The 19,056-nt window shown below is 30.4% G+C and overlaps 1 protein-coding gene across 2 annotated transcripts in view; it reads left to right on the top strand.

Annotated features, from left to right (window-relative positions):
* Positions 1–642: 642 nt before the first annotated feature.
* The window catches only part of LOC142332968 (uncharacterized), a 172,249-nt gene continuing 153,835 nt past the window's right edge, over positions 643–19,056 (top strand). For both annotated transcript variants that reach the window (XR_012758460.1, XM_075379691.1), the window contains exon 1: positions 643–819. The gene's annotated coding sequence lies outside the window, so the exon portion shown is untranslated. The remainder of the gene's footprint in view (positions 820–19,056) is intronic.

The following is a 19,056-nucleotide window of genomic DNA, read 5'->3' on the forward strand; positions in this document are numbered from 1 at the left end:
TAATTTGATGATTCCCGGAATCCTTTATCAGTACTCCTCGCTAAGGAGAATAAACTTAGCTGCCAAAATGCAGAAAAAAATTGCTTACGAAGTTAACGAATATTTTACATTCGATACTTTACAATTTACTATACTGTCAATTTATTAACAGATTAAAATTAATTTGCAATAATGCAGAATATCGAATTTTATTTTAATTTACTTTTACAATATTAATGTCGAATTAAAGGTAATAATGTATATATTCTACAAAGAATAGGTAAGGAATCTGACCAATCTTAAATAAAGTAAATAAAAAGTGATGGGCTTATTTAAAATTAGCATTGAAATTGTTTTTTCGCTCTGCTGAAAAGTTGAATTTTTCACATTCGTTACTTTAGTACGGTAGGACTATATTACATATGGGAATTCGTAACAGAATTGTAAGATATAATAAACATTAAGAATACTATTTTAAATCGTTACTATCGGTAAACGATAGTAATCGAAATAACGGATAGTGTTCAGTTATGAAACACATAAATACCTATCGGTTGTTTGTAAAGGAAGGCGTGCGTATTTGAAAGCGCTATCTATCTGCTACGTCGTGCAGCTATATTTTCATACTTGCGCGCGCAGTTCTGTTATGTAGCTAGACGACAAGAAGGAACAGGTCTGCTTGGAGCGTTGTATCGACGCAATTTATTCGTAAAGTAACTTCTGCTACGCATCGTTTGTTTTTGTTTTAAGTTTAGTTCGTTTTATATTACAGCGTTAATTACTGTATTCAGATCGTAATATTTTGTCTATAAAAACTACAACAACAATGGAAATTGATATGTAAGTACATTTATTCTTATTTAAGTAGATAAATTTTAAAAGCGTAACAATTTTTTTGCTACAGTTGTTTACATACTTCTTAATGATAGTTAAGGTGAAACAGTATAGACGTTTTAAATCCAATATTTTAGTCCAGTTGAACTATATATATATTTTTACAAAGCTGTATTAATATTTGACGTTAAATCAAGAGATTAGTTAATACACTTGAAATTTCAATCCATGATAATGGCTCTAGACCCATGGTTCTGAACATGCAACACACACCCCATTGAGGGGGGGGGTGGAGGGAATTTGATTTTTAAGGGTGGATAAATTAATAATAATATATTAACTATGAATTTATTTCATTTTCTCTTTCATGGATGCCATGTTCTTTGGAAGTTTATAAAGAACAAGTTAATAGTATTTTTTTTTTTGGCTTCCTCACATCAAGAGGAATTTGCTTTTTTAATAATTAGAATTATATGTGACAGTATGCATCAGGATTTTAGAGATGTTTAGGGCGAAATCTTAAGATGATAGCTGTGGGATAAAATTTTTTATCGGGAACAGGATAATGTAATCACGATATCGTTAAGAAGGGAAACCTCAGTTCCGATCTGACAGTTCAACGATTTATTGGAATTTTTTTGTGGAATAACATCTTGCAAATCAAAGGATGTGAAATAAGATCACGGAAGCTACTTCGGATGCAGTGGTAAACTTTACTGTGGGCGTTTATTAATGGCTAATGACCCAAGAATACGCGTATAAATGTGTACGAAATTGTTAATCTATTTAAAAATATTTTTCATGCTCATTTTCTGGTCGGGTTTTAAAGCTATTTCGGATAAATTTTCTCTAGGCGTGGGAATCCCTTAAATCTTTTTTATATATTATATCTTTATTGATAAAATAAAATTTATAAAATTGGGTTATAAAATTATAAAATTTGGTTTTTATTATTTTTTTAAATTTATTTCATTAAAATTGAAATACAAATATTTGTTGTGGATACCAAGAAAATATTATTAAGTTATAAATACAAGATTTTTTTGTTGTTTCGTACAAATAAAACTTATTGCCAACAAAAAAATACAATAAAATATAAATACAAAATTCGATACTATACAAATATGATAAAGTTTTTAAAAGAAATAGTTTTGTTGAATTCACATAAGTTAAAAAGAATTAATAGGTTCTATTTTACGAATATTTTAAAGAAATAATAGGTTATTTAGGCTTCACCAGCAAAAGATACATGAACTTGTCCGCTAGTACTATAATTATTATATATTCTGTAATTCTAATTCAATACATTTTACAAAAGCTGTTTTAATTTTGCATAAAATAAACAATGATAATGTTTAACTTTCTTAACTTAGAAGAATTTTTGTTTATAAAACGTGGCCTGTTCGCAAAAAGTTAACTGTTATGTTTGGACTGTAATATTATTTGTGAACCTTACAGAGAAAATAATTTTATTTTATAATAATTACTACTTGGAAAACTGCTGTTTGAAAAAAATTACAATAAATCAATACGATTGGTATTTAGATATGGAAAGAATATTTTACGTTTTCCTAATGTGTACGTTGAAATCTGTTCAAATGAAGGCCTAGTTGGTTAACTCGTCGCAAATCACTTGTTCGGTACGGTTGTTTGATTGTAACAGAATTAATTGTTCTTATCCTCGGCGGCTAAAACCACGGTTCTTGTCTCTGTCGTCAAGATCGCACAGTTTTACAGAGCGCTCTATTGGCGTCTAAATCAATCTTTTGTAGCTACGCCGTTTACTGTACTATGCTGTACACTACATGAAGTATTTATTTTTCTTGTCCGTTGACTCCGGCAACAAGAACCCGTGGTTAGAGGCGATAAAACGTTTTTGAAATATTTTCTTATTATTTTTTCCAAAATAAACATTATGACATTCTTGTAAAAACTTTTTGTTATCATATAATATTTTTATCTATAAACAAAAAATCGTCATTAGTTTTCATTAGTAATCATCATTACTGTTTTTTTTTTTTGACAACACACTTTTATTAAGAATAAACCGGTAAATACATTTAAAAATCAATTGGAAAAATTTCAATAATAATCATTATTTTGTTATTCATAGAAACAATTTCAAACCCCTAAAAGATTTTTAAACTAATTTTTTTTAAGCTTAAAACACATAAAACATAAACTTTTACTTTAATATTTTTTATGAATGTATTATATATTATAAAACAAATTTGTATTTTTATTTTTTTAATATAATTATATCTTAAAACATATATAATTTCATTCAAATATTTATTTCGATGAAAATAATCTAACCAATGCGTCTTATAGGCAATTCATTTTATAAAGAAACGACTCTTTTTGGAAATTAACTTGAATAATTATTCTAATAAATAATTATATCATATATATGAAACTGTGTAGCACTAAAATATATTTGTAGATTATTTGTTTGGGAATAATCATTAATAGCGCTTAAACATAAAAAAATAACAATACAAAAAATATAAATTTTTGCGATGTGTTAAAACTGTCACAAACCAAAATCATTATTATACAATTTTCATTAAAATAAGTAGGCTTACATCATTCATTATAAAATAAAATGTGAAAGTTAAATTGCGGTAGCTAAGAAAAATACTTGTAAATATATTATCGTAATAAAGCATCAAAAAAGAATTTAAAACAACATTATTTTTAAAAAAGCACTTAAAACTCAAGAAAAAAAAATGCAATGTTTAAATTTTAACTTAATCTATAAAATTTATTTTTTTTAATAAAATTATTATACATTATAAAAAAAATAAAGAAAATAAAAATACATAAAACACAAAACAAGAACACAATAATCAATAAAATTAAGAAAAAATTAACACTTATGCCTATTATTCTTTTGGAATACATATAACCAGTAAGAAAAAACAAATAAAACAATCCCGCTTTTAATTAAGTTATACCAAGAATTACGCCCGTCACTAGTAAATGAAATTTTCTTGACCTCAGGGCCAAGAACAGTAAAGAACGTGTTAACAGCTGATTTTCGAAGTCTAAGGTTCTGAGGTTAGAATCCTGGTAAAACTAGTTGCTTTTATACGGTTTGAATACTAGAAAATAAATACCAGTATATTTTTGTTGCTGGGGTTCAATTAATCGTACGTCTCAGGAAATCCTGAGACGTTTCGGCCTGATTGTGTACAAGACTATACCTCATTTATAGATACGAATGAAAGAAGGACATTATTTTACTACTGTGTAAGTAAACCAAATCCATTAATAAAAGCATCTATTGATGCTGTTGTAACAAATCTTCTTTTCAAAGGATTGTAAAGAAATATAAATTGTATGTAGAACGTAGTTTTGTTTTTCAAAACTTCGAGCTTCATGAAGCTGATCTTGAATCTTATCTGAGTGTTATGCTTTTAGTTGAATGTAATTTTTACCATATTAGTATGATAAATTGATAAACGTCTCGTTTATTATATATAACGCTGCAAATTCATGTGGAAGATAACAAAAAAGACTTAAAAGGATTTTAGTTTAGGCTGATAGTATTTTTTTTTTTTTTTACCTCAAGAACCATCATTAGGTATTGCTTCAGAGGATGAAATGAATGATTTTTAGCGTGTAAAAATGCCATATCTGACCGGGATTCGAACCCGGGACCTCCGGATGAAAAACCTAGACGCTACCACTCGCGCCATGGAGGCCGGCATTGGTTTGTCTGGCATTTCTCCCACCAACACCACCCAATTTGGTCGCCCTAGAACATAAGACCGAATATCCGTGCCGTAAACGGCTACTGCACCTCAACACGGTTTAGCGAACGATATCTTAATTAGCTCCTAGAACTTACCTATCTGCGTGAGCGGAATAAGCGTGGTGCCCTACACCACTCGCTTGCGTGTCCCACCGCGGAGGCAGGCATCGTATTTTGTCTTTTTTTTTGGCGAGTCGGAGGAACCCCATATACGAAGTGTCGGACTCGCTAACAGGTTCCGCAAGATGTTATTAAAGTGCGTATGTGTGTCTGCGCCCTACCGAATAATCCTCTTGTCTCACCGACTCCCCTTCCGAGGCCGGATCCGCAATTAAGCATTGCATTGCCCCGGGAGGTGCCTTTGAGCTCGGGGGATCCATAGTCCCCGTGCATCATCACTATCGTCCATCCACGCAAGCGCGGACGCACGACAGCTCCGCAGGGGGCTGTCCATCACCCCTTAGCTCTCCGGTCGGTATTTTTATCTTAGCATGGTATTTTGTGTCTTGGCATTCGACATCATGACGGTAAGTGCCGTTTAATTTGGCGGTTGACTTTTTCGTGTTGTCAAAAACAATTGTTCGAAAAACCGCTGGAACCAATTGTTTATCTATTCCGCGTAAATTGTATGAAACAACATTTAATGTGTAGTTTTTTTTGGCATAAAATTAGGAAAACATGATTTTTAAGACATTTTTAGAAAAATAAAATTTAGTCAGCTTTAAAAACATAACCCATTAAATCCTTTTTAGACACTTTTTCGGAATTTCAAATCCAAAAAGAAATCCATAATTCAGTTTAAATATCGCTTTTGTTATTTATAAGTTGTATATAATTTGTATATTTAACATTAACCTTTTTATTTGTATATTTAACCTATGCTCGGTAACCTCGTTTAATTAACATTATCTTATACTTTTTTTATGTTTTTAACATAATCCTAGTTTTGCCTCTACTCTGCATTTGCAGATTTTGTGATCAAAATATATATATATATATATATATATATATATATATATTATAGAGAATATATTATAGAGAAAATATATATATATATATATATATATATATCGTTGAAAACATCTGTGCGACAGCAATTTGACTTAATGATTTGGAATTGAAATAAATAAGGAGAAGGGTGATGAATGAAAAATTTGGTACTGTTTTGTAAATTACAAAGGCTCACGTGGAATGGCAATTCTTTCGTTCCAAATGTATACATTTTTATCTGAAGACACACATCATGTGTAAATTTAAATTTTATACATATCAATAAATATATTAAGGTACATAAACATGTAAATCCTTATCGGTTATTTATAAATACGGTTTACTAAATAAGCGACTGTAGCTTCAATTAAATCATGCTAAAAAAAAGAGCTGTAAATATTATGGGAAAAAAATAAGGATGGAAAATTTTGTTTTTATCACTCGATAAAAACAATCGAGTGTTATTGCTATATTTCTAACTACCAGTATGTTTTTGGTATAACACATTTAGGCTATTTTTGGTAAAATTTTTCCCAGATCATGACAAATTTTTAAAGAAGTTAATAATAAATAGTAAATTTTAACTACATAATGTACTGCAACCAGAGTATAACTGAACAACAGAACTGCCGTTCCCCAAGCCCCTTTTTAACTCGTAAAATATTTTAAAATCTACATTCATTACACGTCTTCATCAATTTCAAGTTGTTATAAATTTATCTAGTACTGACTGTTCCCACAATATTGAATCTAATAGAATAAAAAATAATTAAAAATTTAATATCCACCTTACCAGCAAATAAGATGTGATTTCTCGAGCGCTTTCGGTTTATTTCAAACCGTCATCAGGAAATAAAAATAATATAATTAGTTAAAAATTAAAATAATTACACATTCATGACTGTTTGAATGTCAAAAGTATAGTGAAGACAATGAATCCTGGTGGGATAAAATAGAATTAAAGGAAACCATCTTATCAAATATGATATTACACGTGTTAGTGATTATTATCCCTTTATATGTATTTGAGACGTATTTGGATAATTTATCTTCTTTAAATAATTTTTGTTCATCAATTAAATTATTATGGTTATTATATATATGAAAGTTTTCTGAATTACGTGTATTAAAATGATTATAGGAAATATCTAAAATTTTTATAAAATTATTTTGTTTGTATTTCTGACCATTAACTAAGATGTGTTTAACAAAATTAGAATTTTAAGGTTTATTTTTTTAAATATTATCGATGTGTTGTTTTGCGCGTATGAAAAATTTACGGTATGTCATAGCGATATAATTCACCGGGTTGGTCTAGCGGTGAACGCGTCTTCCTAAATCAGCTGATTTGGAAATTGAGAGTTCCAGCGTTTAGGTCCTAGGAAAATCAGTTATTTTTACACGGATTTCAATACTAGAAATACTTATGTATTTTACAGAAATATGTAAAAATACTTCTGTATTTTACAGCATTCGAAGAAAACTGACTTCTAATTTTTAAACACATGCTTAAATGTTCTGTTGAACCGGGCACGCATTTCTAAAAAATTATTAACATCTTCCTTATTCCTACAACTGTTACATAAACATCTAAAACAATTTCATCTCTGGCCGGCCGACACTTAATTCCAATAATAGCTGTAAAATACAGAAGTATTTTAATACAAAAATTAATTTATTATTGTTAATTTTTATCCCTAATTGCTTTCATTTAGTCATTTACGAATTTAGCCGGTTAAATTAATATTGTCTACCCGGTGTAATAAAAAATTTTTATGTAGATCTTTTTTTACAATAAATTATAGTTTTATTAAAGATTAATCTGTTCTTGTAAAATTTTTATTGCACCTGTAGAAACTTAATTTTACTATACGTGCGCCTGCGCGTGCGCGTTTTTGTCCTTGACTCTCGGCGAACCGTCGCTCGGCTGCTATTGGCTAACGAAAACGTGTGCGCAGAACCTTCACACTCATTCTTCTGTCTCTCATATTTTCCCGACCCTCTTTCGTGTAATTTCTTCCCCGTCTACGAAACGTTCGACTGAATTAATTTATAAATTCCCTTCATTTTGGTTTAAGTGTTATTTTCTATATTTAAATTTATTTTTATATATAGAAAGTCTTTTGCTTCAACCCTAAAATGTTATATTCAGTTTATAAATCTCCCTCTTTCATTCGATCAATTTTATTTTCTAAAACGTATTTAAATCCAAAATTTAACTTTAAATCTTTTAATTTTCTTTAAAATTATATATATATTTTTTTTTTCTTAGAAAGGCAGGCGGTTAACTTGCAACGCAGTTTATTGATGCACTTTTGCATGGTGGTAGAAAAGGGAGTCCCTTCTTTAAATCAAAAAAGGCAATAATTCAATACTCAACTTACAATCCGCAGGATGATAACTACAAAAACCGTTACGTGTAACAATTGTGCAACAACTTAAAAGAACAGACGTACCGAAACATTTTAAATATTGCCGTTGAGTTTTCAAAAATAAAGTCGTTGGACAGATAGATCCGATGCTATATTTCACGTCAGACGAGGCACGGCTTCATTTATCTGGGTGCACAAAACCAGGTATCGGATGACTGAAAACCATCACCAGATGTTTGAACGTCCATTTCACGATGAGAAAATCGGTCTACGGTGTACTGTTTCTGGTATTGTAGTGGTAGTATTTTTTGACGGTCTTCTCAGTATAGAAATGCTTGTACAGTTTTCAAAGAATTCTACTTTCAGTACGCTTTCATGCGGTTTTTACGGAAAATAAATTGTCAATAGTGAACTTTGGGCTCCGTCTTCCTCAGTTGTCCAATTGGGGTTTTTTCTTTCGGGCTATTTGAAGGCTTGTGTTTTTGGATCGATGAACTAAAGGTGAACGTTCAACAAGAAATCGACGTTATTTACAACAGAATTTTGCGGCAGATGATTTAATACGATCACTCGAGCACGAAAGTGCATCGATGAGTACGGCGCATACTTAGAACATCTTTCGTAAAAATACGGTAAATGTGTAAACTTCTGCAAAAGTAAACATAGAAGTTAATTATTTTGCGTTTAAGTTTTCATTACATTCATAAAGTGTTATATGTTGCAACTGTGTTTAATCTTAAGCGGTTCGGTTTTACGTTCTCATCTTGTATATGAGCTTAGGCTTGAAATTTTCTTTTTTTTCTTTCAATGATCCCAATTAATTATTGTAATATTACGTAAATGTAATATTAAAAAATAATCGCTATTATAAATAAATACATAGATAAATATAACAAAATTGTACTTTTATTTACTTATTTATTGATTAAACATACGCACACAACAGCTTTACACCGTTGCATGTATGAAATGTGTTTAGTAAACACTAAACTGAGAATCACAGATCGATGAGGTGGAAGAGGTGATAATTCGTTAAATTAGGGTTTTCAATGGTCTGTTGAATTATGTTTTATACTGCAGCGAGTTTGGGATGTATTTAAGTAAACAGTGTTTAGCCTTTGTAATCACAGCTCTTAATTTGAGTGGGGAATGGAGGTAGTATATCATACAGCAACGGGATTTGTTAACAGCACACCGAAAAATCTTCGATCATACCTCAGTTCATATCATTATGCATTTAGTGAAACAAATACAGGCGAGGCGATCAATCTTGATGCTTGGTGCTACTGAAGCGGCAGCCACCAATTCACATCATTCTACGATCTTTTAGTATAAAATTTTCTTCAATATTTGTAAGATGTATTATGGTGTTAGTATTGAATCGTAGAACGTACATTTTTGAAATTTTAATCACCTATATAGCTAATATTTTGAACATTATTATATTTTTTAATTTAATTCGAATTAATCAATTATAATATACGAGTATATATAAATTATGGCAAATTTAATTGAGAACAATTAGCAAAACATCAGAAAATAATATAGCTGTATTATTTCTTCATATGATTATATGATTCTAAAAAAAATCCATTTCGGCATGCCAGCAGGTGGAGGTAGATTTCACCGGTGCTAAGTAGGTGATGAAAAAGATTTCCACCTTAAAGTTAAGAAAAACTTTAAATTTACTCAATACGACAATTGTTGCATGTGAAAAAACTTTACATGTTTAGTATACGACAAACTCCATTTTCTTACAATTCCAGTAACGTTTTGGTCATCCCTTGCCGTAAGGGTTGGTCATATTAAAAAGTTGTATCAGATGAAAGTTTTACGTAAAGTTTACAAGACTAATAACCACTTTAAACCGATCCGATCCGATACTGTGACTATTAAGGGAGGTATGACTTTGTCTTCGAAACCTCATTTTTTAAAAAAGCCTCCCATTCCACCCCATGGTCTGATATTACCTATTAACGAACTCCACCGAGAATTTCGGTTGTGATTGGCGCAGAATTACGACATTTATCATGTCCACAAGAAAGTATATATATATACACACACAAACTTTTGAACTGACGGTGGTTTTTGAGTTTGGGGTATGTGAAACGCGAAGATATGTAGAAATTTTCCGGAAGTCGAATTATGGTACCCATTAAAATGGGTAGCTTTCTTATGAAATCTACCTAAAAAGTGACTCATTTCCTGAATTATAATTCTTGACTTGCCCTTATTTATTTTTGCACTAAATAAAATCAGGAAAGACTGTTAACTATGTTTATGTATGACAGACATTTACAATGATAGTTTATTTTAGGGATTGTCTCCTGAGGTAATTATAATACTTGTTGAGAATAGGTCTACTTTTTTATTACATTTAATAATTAATATACCGTAACTTTTATGGCAAAACACTAAATCATTTAATAAAGTATAAAAGGAAGATCAGAAAATATTTAAAAGTAATCCATAATAGCATTCGATAACAAAAAATAATAAGTTGTATTATAAGAAAGCACATTGCTTCTATATGTGGAAACTAAATTGAATGTTTTCAGTTTGGATAACAGGCACCGTCCTAGGCGTCTGCTCCAAGCTTCAAGATTCATTGCGCCAACTTTACTTGTTTTATTTCATTAAGAACATTTATTAATTTACATCTATTGGCAATTGAGAATGACCCATAAATTAGTCATATATTACTTTTCCGTCTAGCACTACAGCAGAGCTATAGATGTAGAAGGGAAAGTATTGTTATCGATACGATTTGGACATATGCGGATTTCATTGAATCTTGACGTTTTAACAGCTAAGAAACCCAAAAAACCGAATGGAAATTTTCCGGTGTTCATGTATGTACGTTTGTGTGTGTTTGGTGTCGCACAATAAATTACCTTATATCTCCAGAACCAGTGGACCGATTTTAACCAAACTTGGTCAGATTAGTTCTATGTATGGGGCATTGATGCTATTAAATTTTCAAATTAAAAGGTCAAGGGGGGTGAGGCTGTAGAGCAAGGTCATCCTCAGTATCTCGAGATTTCACCTAATTAAGGTATTACTTTTTTTAGTCACATGTGTTAACAATTAAAATATAATATTTGCAACAAAAAAAATTTGGAAATCGCTCCCCTCCAAAAAAAGTGCTCTAAACTAACGGATAAGTTGGTATAGTGCGTCAATAGCCCCCCCCCCCCGTCATCTAAAGAAGCGCTAGAGTAGCACTGACATACATCTGTTTTAGTCTTCTGCTATGTTGTGACGTCATAGGTGAGCGGTACAATTAAATAAACGAATGACATTTAAAGTGGCCGCTAGTACCGCCACACCCGCGCGAATTATTTGGTTAGAATCATTAATTAAGCAAAAAAATATATATTTAAATAAAATTATAAGTATGTTAAATTAAGTTGTGCGTGTAAGCTGTGACTCAGAAAAAATTTGGGTAACTGAAAATTCCTACAACTGTGTTGTCAAATTTTCTTTCATCACACTTTTTTTTAATAATGAAATGAATTTTGCAGCGTACAAAAAACCTAATCTAACCAGGATTGGAACCTAGAACCTTTTATTCTTACTATTATTTTACTCAGATAACGATTTTACAAATTACTCTTGTAATTAGAAGAATTAACATCATTTGTTTTTATATTGAAGAAAAGCTGATAAATAGTCAAATGTCGACTGTAAAAAGCTGTTTTCAGAGGAATATTTTTGAAAAGTAGCGAAGTTATTATTTTTAATTGTCAGTATAAAACGAAACGTGTCACATTTTACTATAAATTCCGTAAACTGTAAAAAGTAAATATTTAATCCAAAAGAATAATTCTAGTATGCCACTAGCCTTTCTGAACATTAGAGTCATTTTAATTTTGTTGTTTTTTCTATTTACAATATAGTTACGGTGTGCTTTCACAATGAATGAATCCCACCTTGCGATATCAAACCGTTTTATTTATTAATGATTAAATAATTTTGGAATTATCACCAGTTTACTGGGACTGTTGTAACACCTTCTGATGTAAATGTTGTGTTGTAGAGCCCTTCCATTGCTTCTGATTTTAATCTAATGCTAATGAAATTATAAAAAATCTGATGTGGGCACCACATAACTTCCTGTATGCCTATTAAATTACATTTAGGCTACACATTTTCTTACATTGAAAAGTACATAAAATTATATTTCATTAATAACTTCTGATATTTTTTCATTTATTATTATTGAATTATTATTTACTGTAAAATTTTTTTTACAATCAGAGGTTAATAATTATTAATAAATCAATATATATAAATTAAAAAAAAGTTAAAAAAAAGGAGATGAAGTGTTTTTCGAACCGATGTGCCTTCCCCTTCTAAGATCCAAATATTATATTAATTAAACTTTCATTTGGCTATAACTCTGGAACCGATGAAAATAAGTACCACATATGATATGTCGTTGAAAAGCTCTTAATAAGGACTTATTATTGCAGTTAAGAAAAAGTCCAAAGTTCAAATTGTTTCAGATTTTGGGCTTATTTTAGACACTTTTGGTTCAGTCGATTGGAATCAAAAAGGGAGGTGCACAACTAGATGTTATAATAGTCCTAAATCCAAAATTTTAACATCCTACAACTAACAGTTTTTCAGTTATTCGTGATACATACGTACGCACGTACGTCCGTGCAGAAGTCACGCCGAAACTAGTAAAAATGATAATGATGATAAACAAAAATGGATATTTCCGTTGTTACATGATTGACATGTTTGATTGTTGACATGATAAAATTATGTTAGGAAAAAAGCGAAATCCTTGTGTGAATCAAACCTGATAATGCTTACCTCAACTTACTTCTTTATTAACCGGCTTGGCATATATTACACCGTGTTATTCATATTTGTAGAATTTTACTTTTGAATGAAAAGTAAAGGTAAAGCATTTATTAAACTGAAATTATTAAGGTTTTGATAAAAAGAAAATTCATAAAAACATTTTCAGAATATCTTTATTTTTCAGGTTAACATAAATGTCCATTTATTGAATACACTTTTTTTTTAAATATTATTATTTTATAATACTAATTTTGGTTAAGTTATACATAAACCACACAATATGAGTATCTATTTCTATAAATATGCTTAAAAACCATTGTGCGTATAGATTAACTATATAATGTGAATCGAGTATTAAATACAAATTTGAATAACAAAGATAGATTTAAAATTACACAAATCAAATAGGTTTTATATTAAATTATCAATAAATTAATTAATTTATGAGCAAGAAATGTATTTGGAGGTTAGAGTTGGTAGTTAAAAGATTTTTTGAAATTCGATAGAGAAAACTGCTTTTACTTTAGCGACTGAGCAATACGAAATAAAAATTGGCGATATTGAATCGACGAAGAAGAAATAAAATATAAAATAAACGTAAAAGTGTTTCTTTATAAGTGCAATAAAATGATGTGGAATATACCGTGTCTATTTAATCTTTATGGAAATGAAAAATTAACGCAGTCTGTAAAAGATTGCCGTGGTATTATAATAGGGAAAGAGATCATGAAATTAAGAACGGCATTTGTCCAGTAATAATTGTAAAATATAAAAAAGAATTAGATGTAATAATAATGAAATGCTACAATCACGAGATGAATTTAAGCAAAAATAAAAATGTTAAAATTAAGATAATTACAGTTGGATTCCGAGATAAATGTGGAAATAGTGGAAGTTTTTAGTATTTAAAAACTGTTACATGTAATCGATCATGTATGAGGAAATTGAAACTAGACACAATGGGCGTGCGCGAGGGACTGGATATCGAGTCCGGGTCGAGAAATTCTGAGAGCCTGAGCTTTGTAGTTATTCCTCATAAGATTTCCCTGCGTCCTTGGGGCGTTTAATAGACAAACGAGTAATTAACTTTACTGACACTCTTGTCAACATTTATAATCAAAATTTCTGTCAATAAAGGTTATTTGGACATTATTTATAAATTATTTAAAAATTTTGATTATCGAGTAATGTCAACCATAATCAGTAATGTTTATATAAAAATCCCAATTTTTACTTTGACGCAGATGTAAAAAGAGTTTATTGGAAAATAGAATAAGATTATGGTGAATAATAATTTTCCGGTATTACGGAAGAGGGTTTGTAAGGTATCCGTATTGAAAAAAAAGTATCTCAAAAAGAAATTAATTTTATGGCATTTACACAGTAGTTCACCAAAATTTTGACGAAGTTGAAAATAATTTAGACATTAGACTGGTCGTTGGCTCTACCATAATAGTTTTATTTTCCCAATAAAAAAAAAATTGTCATTTGTAAAAAATAAAACGGAACAAGTTTAATTTTTTTTTTATATAAAAAGTAAGGAATCACACCGGTTGAATTTTTAAACCGATTAAGTTCTATACATTTGCAGACTATGCATTCCCTTTGCTATTATTTTCATTACTAGTAATACTGATAAGTTTAGAAGTCAGTATTTGTTGAAATGAAAATTTACCGTTACAGATCGTTAGAAGCTGCAAAAACAGCCGATCACATTTCCAGCTTAGTTTATACTATTGTTTTATCTATTGTTATTCGGGTTTGTAATATGAAGTACTGTTCACTATAAAATATTATCTAAAAAAGAACGACTTTACCATGAAAGCATGATTCTCAAGTGGTTTTATTGTAATAGTTTACTGAGGGGTAAATTATTTTCAGCCAATAGGTTAAGGTGGTTTAACCCTTAAGGGAATGTTTTAAATAGGATTGTTTCTGTTATAGACTGTTAAAAACAGACACACCTAAAATTGTATCAGACGAAAGAAACAATAGGGTTTATTACATGTAGCTATTTATTCTCGAGAAAAATTTACAAGAAAATTCTTTGCTTAATAAGATTTCGTAAAAGATAATCCTGAACGTAGTAACTTATTTGGAAGTGCCGTTAAATCAAGTCTAACGAGCAGATTGTGAACCAATTTTAACTATTTTTTGAAATACGAAATATATTTTAATCTAACCGGTCAGGTAAACGTGAACTTTTGTTCTTATTTGTTTTGAATCTCAATTGATAAAGGCTAATGCATGGTCTATGACCATGCTTTACTGAAAGTTCTCTAATTTGTGTTTTTTTATGTATTTGGAAATGCTCTGGAAAGATCTCTAAAGTTCACAACTTTTATTTTTTGTGTAGTGTAAGATAAAACATACTCCATGAGTAAGAAATTTGATTGGAATAATTGTTACCCTTCTTAATTTCTCTGTCAAGAAAGAGAAACAAATTTTTACAAAGATTTCAATTTCATCAAATACTTTATTATTTATCGTATATGGAAATTTCATATACGCAAGAAATATTTTTCTTGCCGTAATTTTATTTTACTGTATTAATTTTGTTTTGATTATTTTATCAGTTAAGCTTGAAGTTTCTGCCTGGAAGTATGAATTGAATAGTTTGTATCGTATGAAAAAGGCACTGGGATTCAAACCCAATATCATATCCCAGTAAGATACCTCACTATCATACCTAATCGTAATGAGATATCGAAAGAAATAATTACATTTTCAGTTCAACAAAACTGTGAAAACACACAGTTTTGATGACAAACATTAAGATAAATGTATTTTGATTTCGTTCAATAGGTACTGATTTTTGCGGAAAAAATTGGCATAATATAATTACACTGCTAACAGAGATCATCGAAATGATTATGTATCTTTTTTTTTATTTTGAAGATCGTGGGTTCGAATCTCACTGTCTTTCTAATACGATACAAAATATTCAATTCTTACTTCTAAGCAGAAACTTCAAGCTTATCTGACAAAATAATTAAAACAAAATTAGTACAGTAAAATAAAATTGCAGCAAGAAAAATATTTCGAAGAACTTATATGAAGATTTTCATACACGATAAAAAATAAAATATTTGACGAAATTGATATCCCTTTAAATATCTATTTCTCTTTTTTGACAGAGAAGTTAGAAATTTTACAGTTTTTTCTAAGTATATTACATTATTTATTACTGAAGGAAAAATAAAGAAGGTTAAAGTACCACAAAAGTATTTACAGTGAATTTAAAGATCCAGTTAACTGAATAGACTTCACGTTTGCCTCATCTTTTAACATGAATGGTGCGTATAACATGTTCAATTTCTTGTTCATTTCTTTGTTAATCTAGAAATTTAGATTATCTTGTCCCCAAAAGATGAAGTAAGTTATAATCAGGCCAACAAACTGTAAAAACAAAAGAATTAGGATATATATTATATATAAATACCAAACAAAGAGCTATGCTAAATTATTATTGAGATAAACTACAAAATAGAAAACGCTCAAATATTATCTACCAATTTTTTTAGGTAGAATCCACTTTTAGCTGTCTTTCTAGATTTCCAGAGTTAAGATTAGTTAAAAATCAGTGATAGGACAATGATAACAGCAAAGACGTTGCCCGTAACCGTTTCATCTAATTGTATATAAAAAAATTATTAAACTGAAAAACCTTTACTTTACATGAACCTATTAATATATTGTATTTAACAAGAAGATGAGAAAGTTTTAGGGCTGACGCAGAGATAATGCGGGTATGATCAAATTGGTATGATATTTGTCAATTTTGATCCTTTAGATGGCGTGCTGCTGCGAAGTTTCGCACCACTGTCAGGTTAGAGGATGAAATGGATGACAATGTAGCGTGTGAACATGCCATGCTCTACCGGGATTCGAACCTGGGACCTCCGGATGAAAGGCCGAGACGCTACCACTTGCGCTACGGAGGCCGGCAATTAGTTGCTTAGTGGAATCGAATAAACTAACAAGTTTTTACATTTTTTAAAGTTGAATAAAATCGAAGTACTTATTTTATAATATTTCAGCCTTAAGGACGTACAAAAAGAGTTAGATTCAATTTTAAAGGATTCTTTCTGTTTATTTTCGACGGTAAAAAAGTGGCCGGCTGAATTTGATGTAGTCGTTCATCAATTAAAAATGAAGAATGCTCGGGGCATCCAAAAAACGGTATGATCGAAAAAATCGTCGCAAAAATAAACAATACCGTATTAAATTATCACCGAATGAAGCTACAGGAATTTGCCGTCATCGCATACATCTCGACAGACGGTATCCACTACATATTATCCGATGTAAACGTAATAGGAAAGTTTTTTGTTGCCGATGCATTTTCATTTGATATGACAAAGCTTTCCACTCGATTGGTACCGCGCTTTGTTAATAATAGGCGACCAAAAATAGATTCGACTAAACACTTCTCAAGGATGTTTAGAATTATTTCAATGAAATTTCGGAGAGTTTACTCTTCGTTTTAAAACAGTAGATGAAAAATGGTTCAGTGTAGATGAAAAAAATTCAGAGACCAAACAACAGTTCAAACAGTCAGCTGGAGAAGATGGAAAGTGTGCCACGGTCAAAAAAGGAAAGAGTCACGGTTACGGTTTTTAGGGTTATTATTTTGCGGAATTCGTAGATATCCTGAAAATAGACAGAACTCTACTCTTCACCACTGGACTTATTGAAGAATACTACTCAGGCGAACGTCAACATCTGGCAAAAAAGAAAACGTTCTTTCACTTCGATATTGCTCCTACGTTCAAGTCTCGGGTTTTTGGTACGAAACTACATAATCTTCGAAGTCTGCCTTATTTGACTTCCAGCGATTACTTCCTCCTCCTAAACTTAAAAAAATGGCTAGCTGGACGAAAATTCACTTCAAACGATGGGATCAAAGTTGAGAAAACCGTCTATTTTTCAGAATTGACAATTCACGTAATTGTCTAAACTGCAAGATGACTACGTTGAAAAATAAAATACAAATGTTTGAAAATTTTTATTTTCTTTGTGAGGCCGAAATATTTCAGAACGCGGCTCGTATATAAGGGAAAGTATGGTAATTGAAACAAAACTTTGGATGTCGGCGTGTTTACAGCCTTTGTTGGTTCATCAACCCCCTCTTTAACCAAAAATACAATTTTAGCAGTTTTCAGAATTTTACAAATCCTTGAATAATACTTATACATACGTATGTTGCCCTGTTTTATATTTGATATCTCCAGACTGGATCGACCGATTCGGATGAAATTTGACATTATGATTTCTGTATACGAGACAATAATTGATTCCATCTAACTTTAGTCAACTGGTGAAGTGAACAGCGAGAAATGGATACTATGGGTCTCGAATCCCAAAATTTTATTCGAAGGATACATAAATATTTTGATGTAATTTAACGCTCCTTACATTATTAAGATACTTTCTGTGGACATTTTTTTTGCAATCTTTTTTTTATGATAACTGGGTTTTATTCAAGTTTATAAATGATTGGTAGCAAAAAAATTTCTTTCTCTTTCTGTTGTACTAAAATATTCACTCTTGGACGAATTAGATGGAATCCATTACATTATTCTGCCGCTTTTGCTATGTATTTGAACAATTTGTCTAGTCGTCAATAAGCCTAAAGTTTTATTTTTTTTCCCTGTCATCGTTTCGCTTGATATCAACTAACCGTTTTTTATAAAAATGTTTACGATTAATTCTGAATCTGTGTAATTGATGCCATCTAATCTTGGTGATACTGACCCCTTGGATCCCGGGTATCTCAAAATTTTACTTAAAAAGTAGATCATTTTTTTTGCATAATTTCTTACTTGCACAGCTATTTTAACGTTTCACTAAATTTTTCTCCTAAGTAGTAGTTGTCAAAAGCGAAACTTTCGGAAATAGACGAATTTTCTTTGATCAATCTTAAATTCTGTAGGAAATATCATCGGGCGGACTTAGTGAAATCACGTTTAGCCTTCTTGAGCCAAATATGTGCACAATTTGTTCGTAAACTCCTTTGAAAAATCCTGACCAATTTTTTAAAAATTTTACATACATGTTATGTATTCTTCACAGAGAGCCCAATTCAGTCTGTGTTGGCTGTAGAATTATACTGACTTTTGGAAATAATCGCATGAAATTCAAACTGCATGCGCGGCTGTTTGAATTTCCATTATTTACAAACAACAAATTTTCTACGAAAATAAATTATTTTTATCGATTTTTTTGTTATCACAATGCATTATCATCGATTATAAGCATGTGAGCAAAATTTTAACCTTCTATCTTATCTGGAAGTAGGTGAAATAT

Source organism: Lycorma delicatula, chromosome 12, assembly GCF_047948215.1.
Source record: "Lycorma delicatula isolate Av1 chromosome 12, ASM4794821v1, whole genome shotgun sequence".
NCBI lineage: Eukaryota > Metazoa > Arthropoda > Insecta > Hemiptera > Fulgoridae > Lycorma > Lycorma delicatula.